Genomic DNA, 8,278 nt, shown 5'->3' on the forward strand with positions numbered 1-8,278 from the left:
GTGAGTCAGTTCTTCGCATCAGACGGCCAAAGGATTGGAGCTTCAACTTCAGCATTAGTCCTTCCAATGAATGTTCAGAATTGATTTCCTTTAGGATGGACTGGTTGGATCTCCCTGCAGTCCAAGGGACTCTCAAGAGTCTTCTCTAACACCACAGTTCAAAAGCATCAATTCTTCAGCACTCAGCTTTCTTTATAGTCCAACTCTCACATCCATACATGACTATTGGAAAAACCATAGCTTTGACTAGACAGACCTTTGCTGGCAAAGTAATGTCTCTGCTTTTTAATATGCTGTCTAGGTTGGTCATAGCTTTTCTTCCAAGGAGCAAGTATCTTTTAATTTCATGGCTGCAGTCATCATCTGCAGTGATTTTGGAGCCCCCAAAAATAAAGTCTCTCACTGTTTCCATTGTTTCCCCATCTATTTGCCATGAAGTGATGGGACTGGATGCCATGATCTTAGCTTTCTGAATGTTGAGTTTTAAGCCAACTTTTTCACTTTCATCAAGAGGCTCTTTAGTTCTTCACTTTCTGCCATAAGTGTGGTATCATCTGCATACATGAGGTTATTGCTATTTCTCCCAGCAATCTTGATTCCAGCTTGTGCTTCATCCAGCCCGGCATTTCTCATGAGGTACTCTGCACGTAAGTTAAATGAGCAGGGTGACAACATAGCCTTGACGTACTCCTTTCCCGATTTGGAACCAGTCTGTTATTCCATGTCCAGTTCTAACTGTTGCTTCTTGACCTGCATACAGATTTCTCAGGAGGCAGGTAAGGTTGTCTAGTATTCCCATCTCTTTAAGAATTTTCCACAGTTTGTTGTGATCCACACAGTCAAAGGCTTTGGCGTAGTCAATAAAGCAGAAATAGATGTTTTTCTAGAACTCTCTTTCTTTTTTGATGATCCAGCAGATCTTGGCAATTTGGTTTCAGGTTCCTCTGCCTCTTCTAAATCCAGCTTGAACATCTGAAAGTACATGGTACGTGTACTCTGGCTTGGAGAATTTTGAGCATTACTTTGCTAGTGTGTGTTTCCTCAAGATGGCAGAGTAGAAGGACATACACTCATCTTCTCCTATGAGAACTCCAAAATTACAACTCACTGCTGAACAACCATCGACAGGAGAATGTTGGATCCAACCAAAAAAAGATACCCCATGTCCAAAGGCAAAGGAAAACCCCCATCAAGATGGTAGGAGGGGCAAAATCACATTTAGAATCAAACCGTATACCCACCAGAGATGTTCGGAGGGCTCAAACAAAACCATGTAGATTACAGACAAATTCAATTTTAGAACTGTAAATTATTCCTCTATGTTAATCTTCATAAATAACATAACTGGACAAAAGCTTACTGAGTGGCTCAGTCTCCATCAAAAGCATGCCTTCCCTTACCTACAACCCCTCCTACTTACACCCTGAACTAGCTCAGCTGCCATGGACAGTCTCCAATTGTAATGTAAATAAGAATCATTGATTGACTGTTGAACTTGCAGGTGTCCAGGTTTCCCTCAGAAAGTCTCAGAGTAAGAAGGGCACAGGGCTCAGGGATCTGCATTTTGACAAGCTTTCAAAAAGATTGATAGCCTATGGGATCACTCTTAAAAAATTATTCTGTTTGGTCTTCTTCTAAGAATCTAGTTGTTTATCTGATGTATAATATGTCCAAAATTAAAAGACTGTAAGCTTGGTCCCTCAAATAAATTGTGTAGATAGAGGCCCAGAAAAGGGTTGCAGTTGTTCAAGAATTTAAGCCCCCAGGTAGCTCTACTTTAGAGCAGAGATCTGTAACTTGGGTATGTATATAACTAAGTGATTCACAAGCAAGAAAGAGAAAAATATAGCCTTATTTTTACTGACTTCTGAAATTTAACATGTCATTATTTTGAAATGTAGGCAGCAAACCTGTGATGATGGCAGGCCAAGTGACTTGTTACCCACAAAATCACAGATCTTTTCCTATTGCAGATCCCTCAAAATTTTCATATTTGGGAAGCTCTTCAGTTACTATCAGAACCACTGCTAAATCTTGTCATTTAACGTGTTAATGGGAAAGAATTCATACACAGTACTGTTTCAAAAGTTCAGAATTTTGATAGCTACATTGGTTTCATTTGTAATAAAATATATTCTACTCTATGCATTTAAAGATTAAAACATTAAAAATTACTCTGCAAAGAGATTTACAGACCTTCTCAAACTGCAAAGGAATCTGTGGCACAGTAGTCAGTAAAAGAAATTCTGTTCTAGGATGATCATAAGGAAGAATGGCTATAAATCTAGGGTAAACTCATCAAGCTATGTTTGGGACATGTGCATTTCCTCTTATATATTCTATTATGATCACCAGGAAATCAGAAGTCCTAACTCCCAGTGCCAGACCAACACACGGTGTTTGTAAGCAAATTACCTCGGAGTTTCACTCTCTCATCTCCATGTGACACAGCTCCTGAAGTGATTGCCAACATCCATTAAAATATGAACAACTCAGTTTCCTAACCAAAATTCTGATGGCAAGGCAGCTCCTGTAAAGTCTCACAGGGCTCCTGCTTTGGAGATATTCAAATGAGGAACAGTACACAGATTTTGTTCCTACTCCAAAGTAGCTCCCTGCTCTAAAGTTTACTAAAAATGTAATTCTGTACATAGCCATGAATTTCATACATTTTCTTAAAAATTTCACTTGGTCTGGGTTTTAAAGCACTGTTAAGAAAAAAGAATTTAACAATAGAAAAATTCAATGTTTTAATGTCAGGATTGACCCTTTAAACTAAAAGAATACTAGTCTGATGTAAATTTTAAAAACTTCTTTGAATTAGGAATATTTCAAAAATAAAAATAGAGCTGCTGCTGCTGCTAAGTCACTTCAGTCGTGTCCGACTCTGTGTGACCCCATAGACTGCAGCCCATCAGACTCCACCGTCCCTGGGATTCTCCAGGCAAGAACACTGGAGTGGGTTGCCATTTCCTTCTCTAATGTATGAAAGTGAAAAGTGAAAGTGAAGTCACTCAGTCTTGTCCGACTTAGCGACCCCACGGACTGCAGCCTACCAGGCTCCTCCGTCCATGGGATTTTCCAGGCAAGAGTACTGGAGTGGGGTGCCATTGCCTTCTCCGAAAAATAGAGCTAACAATGTTTAAAGATGACATGGGTAAAGTGTTAATCAAAAGATTGAATTTTAAATTCTTATGCAGATTCAGCTCCCTATAAGTGAATATACCAAACATTACAGGTTTGGAAACAATTTGACCACTAATTACTAGGTTAATAGTCATTGTAAGATATTCAGTACCTAAAGTTATCTGGCAATAACTTTACTAGGAAAACCTGATAGATAAATGATCAAACTCATTTATCATCATAATCTCATGCTATTAGTCAATGGACTATGAAATAAATCTAGGAGAACTTTTACCTATGACATCAATACTGAAGCAACCAGTGTTGACTAATCATTTCTTCATTATATATTTTCCTTATTTTCATTTTAAAAATGAATTTATACACCACTGAAGTAAGCTGCTTAAGAAAGGTGAGACTAAGAGGACAGAACTTTCCAGAGGAATAGGAGCCAGCTATTCCATGTTTAAACTTCTGATAGAAAGAATATTTCCTGCTTGAATGGAGCATGAGATGGTGAAAGTGAAAGTGAAGTCACTCAGTCGTGTCCAACTCTTTGCGACCCCATGGACTTTAGCCTACGAGGCTCTTTGGTCCATGGAATTTTCCAGGCAAGAGTACTGGAGTGGGTTGCCATTTCCTTCTCCAGGGGATCTTTCCAACCCAGGGATCAAACCTGGGTCTCCTGCACTGCAGGCAGACACTTGATCGTCTGAGCCAATCTAATCAAGCTCCCAAAACCATATCCTCACTATCTCAATACTCAGACTGTACTAGACAATGTGCTTGCAATATCTCCTCTTATTCTCACCAAAACACTGCAAGGTAAGTGTCTCAGATAACATTCTACAGGTGGAAAGTTAAGGCTCCAGAAAGTGGAAGGGAGCATAGCTGCTGAAGGTCACATGACTAGCATTGGCAGAGCCATAATCAAACCCAAATCAGTCTGACCACAAAACCATGCTCTCTCCATCACAACATGATGCCCTGGGGTGAAAATGAAATTAACAACCTGGATAAAACCCTGTCCAGTGTAGCATCTCCAATCTCAATCAGTTGAAATCACCCACAAACTTAAATTTCAGACCTTTTTAAAAAATCTGTATTCTCAAAATAATTGTGTTACAGTAGTCCTCAGGATGAGAGACAGCCTGGTGTCATGATCATGAAAAGTGAAAGTGTTAGTGGCTCTGTCATGTCTGACCCTTTGTGATTCATAGACTGTAGCCCACCAGGCTCCTCTGTCCATGGAATTCTCTAGGTAAGAATACTGGAGTGGGTTGCCATTCCCTACTCCAGGGGCTCTTCCCCCAGGGATTGAACCTGGGTCTCTTGCATTGCAGGCAGATTCTTTACTATCTGAATGACCAAGGAAGCCCCTATGACCATGAAAAATACCAAATAAATCCATCTGCTATAAAAATAGGCAGCACAAAATTCAACTGATGGTTGTATTCAACCCAACAATCTAGCACTGGCAAAAGGATAACTTGAGAGAGGTAATATTCCAGACAAACATAAAGGTCATTTTAAATATCCACAACTTTTAGAATTTCTAATTTTATTCCTGCATTAGGCTATGCTGCTGAGAAGCAATGTATTTAGACCAAATTATCTCAGCTTCCTCTAAAAATGCCTTCACTGAATTAAGATTTAATGTTATACCCACAGCTTTTAAAGACGGTCAATACGAGAAATCACCAAGCTTGTCTTTCATAAATCTATATTAACAGCAGGTGCCCATTACTCATTTGTTTTCTTATATAAGGAATCACGAGGCCTGTTCTTCCAGAATTGAAAACCAGAATATTTGATAATAATTATTTGATCTTATACTAACTATTGACTTTTCAAAAAGTAGGCAATTGCTTGCTCTAGTTTTTACTTTAACTTTCAGGAAACTCAGAGCTAAATTCAGGCTTATATGGAGAATGGTGTTGAGGAGCAAAGGAATAACAACCCACTGGCCCCATGTTATTTACTGAATATCTTAGCTCAATTTATTTACTCTTTACAATGACTCAACAAAGTACTTTCAATTCATGTCATGTTATGGCAAGAAAAGTGTACTGAGGTAACTTTCCTAAGGCTGCCAAGCTAAGAAAATGGAATCAAAGCCCAGGTCTGATTCAAAGTTCAACTCTTCCAGCCATGTGGAAAGAATTGTTTCACTCTTATCCTCTGGTAGCACTCACCACCCTGCCCTCTAGTTTTGTATTGTTTTTATTTATGAGCAACCTTAAAGCCTTCTTGTGAGCAAGTGATATATAAATCACATGCAAATAAAATATTGGGTTGGCCAGAAAGTTCATTCAGGTTTTTCCATTACATCTTATGGAAAAACCCAAATAAACTTTTTGGCCAACCCAATATTTTCCCAAGAAATATGTGATCTAGCTAACTCTATAATAACTGAAACCATGCCCCACAGAACTAAAAAGCCCACCATGAAAGTGTGTCCCATAGGCTTAACAGAAACTGGTGAGTAACTGAAATACTTGAGCTTGTCTCACGGAACAGTCAGTAATGGAGCAGTTTGTTAAAAACCCCTCCAACTGCAGGTCAGAAGGGAGTGGCATAATATATTTAAGGTGATTAAAGGGAAGAACTTACAACCAAAATTACTCTACCCAACAAGGCTCTCATTCAGATTCAGCAGAGATATCAACAGCTTTACAGACAAGCAAAAGCTAAGAAAATTCAGCAGCATCAAACCAGCTTTACAACAAATGCTAAAGGAACTTCTCTAGGTGGAAAAGAAAAGGCCACAACTAGAAACAAGAAAATTACAAAACAGGAAAGCTCACTGATAAAGGTAGACATACAGGAAAGGTTGGAAATCATTAACACACAAATCTGATGTATAAATGAGTAATCATGAGAGGAGGAGAGTACAAATGAAGGACATTTGAAATGTGTTTAAAAACAAGAGACCAGCAACTTAAAATAATTGTGTATACATAGAGACTGCTATATCGAAACCACATAGGAACTGCAAACCAAAAATCTATACTAGAAAAAAAGAAAAAGGAATCCAGACACAACACTAAAAATAAGTCACCAAATGACAAGAGAACAAAAGAGGAAAAGAAGATAAAAGATCTACAAAAAGAAATGTAAAACAATTTAAAAAATGACAATAAGAACATACATATTATAATTACCTTAAGTGTAAACAAATGCTCCAACTAAAAGATAAACTGGCTGAATGGATACAAAAACAAAACCCATATAGATGCTGTCTACAAGAGACCCACTTCAAATCTAGAGACACATACAGACTGAAAGTGAAGGAACAGAAAAAGGTATTCCATGCAGATGAAAATCAAAAGCTGCAGCGGCAATAAGACATATAAGACAAAATAGACTTTAAAATAAAGACTGTTACAAGAGACAAAGGACACTACATAATAATCAAAGGATCAATTCAATAAGATATAACAATGTAAATGTATAGACACCCAACATAGGAGCACCTCAATATATAGGGCAAATACTAACAGCCATAAAAGGAGGAATCAACAGTAATGCAATATAGTGGGAGACTTTTAACACCCTACTTACATCAGCGGACAGATGATCCAGACAGAAAATCAGTAAGGAAACACAGGCCTAAAATGAAACATTGGACCAGAAAAACTAGATCATTCCATCCAAAAACAGCAGAATACATATTCTTCTCAATATGGAACATTCTCCAGGATAGATCACATGCTGGAGCAAGCCTCAGTAAATTTAAGAAAATTGAAATTGCATCAAGCATTTTTTCTAGTCACAATGCTGTAAGATTAGAAGTCAACCACAAGGGAAAAACTGCAAAAAATACAAACACATGGAGGCTAAACAATAAAGTACTAAACAAGCAATAGATCACTGAAGAAATCAAAGAGGAAATCAAGATATTCCTAGAGACAAATGAAAACCAGAACACAGTGATCCAAAGCCTATGGGATACAGAAAACAGTTCTAAAAGGGAAGTTGATAGCAATACAACCTTACCTCAGCAAAGAATAAAACTCTCAAATAACCTCACCTTATACCTAAAGTAACAAGAGAAAGAAGAAAACACAAAACATAAAGTTAGTAGGAGAAAATAAACAATAAAAATCAGTAAAAAATAAGTGAAACAGAAACTTAAAAAGCAATAGAAAAGATTAATGACACTAAAAGCTGGTTCTTTGAAAAAAAATAGAATTGATAAACCTTTAGAAAGAGTCATCAAGAAAAAAAAGGGAGAGGGCCCAAATCAATAAAATTTGAAGTAAAAAAGTTACAACTGACACCACAAAAATACAAAGGACTATTATAGATTACTATGAGCAATTATATGCCAATGAAATAGACAACCTAGAAGAAATGAACAAAACTTAGAAAGATACAATATCCCAAAACTGAACCAGGAAGAAACAGAAAATATGAATAGACCAATCACAAGTACTGAAGTTGAAAATGTGATTTAAAAACTCCCAACAATCAAAGTCCAGAACCATGCCTTCAGAGGCAAATTCTGTCAAATATTTAGAGAAGAGTTAACACCTATCCTTCTGAAACTGGTCCAAAAAATGCAGAGGGTGGAACACTCTCAAACTTATCCTATGAAGCCACCATCACACACGTACCATAACCAAAAAGACCACAAAAAAAGAAAAGTATGGCCCACTATCACTGATGAATATAGACACAAAAATCCTCAACAAAATATTAGCAAACTAAATCCAACAATATGTTAAAAAGATCATACACCATGATCAAGTGGAATTTATTCCAGGGATCCAAAGATTTTTCAGTATCCACAAATCAATCAATGTGATACATCACATCAAGCAATTGAATTGAATTCGATCATATTGAAAAGCCATATGATCATCTCAACAGATGCAGAAAAACTTTTGATAAAATCCAACATCTATTTATGATTTTAAAAAACTTTCTAGAAAATGGGTATAGAGCAGTGGTCCCCAACCTTTTTAGCACCAGGGACTCGTTTTGTGGGAAACAAGTTTTCCATGGACCAGGGAGGGAGGATGGTTTCAGGATGATTTAAGTGCATTACATTTATTGTGGACTTTATTTCTAACCTAACGCAGCCACTGATCTGACAGGAGGTACCGGTCTGTGGCCTGGAGGTTGGGAATTCTGGGCATAGAGGGAA

The sequence above is a fragment of the Bos indicus genome, chromosome 9, assembly GCF_029378745.1.
Source record: "Bos indicus isolate NIAB-ARS_2022 breed Sahiwal x Tharparkar chromosome 9, NIAB-ARS_B.indTharparkar_mat_pri_1.0, whole genome shotgun sequence".
NCBI lineage: Eukaryota > Metazoa > Chordata > Mammalia > Artiodactyla > Bovidae > Bos > Bos indicus.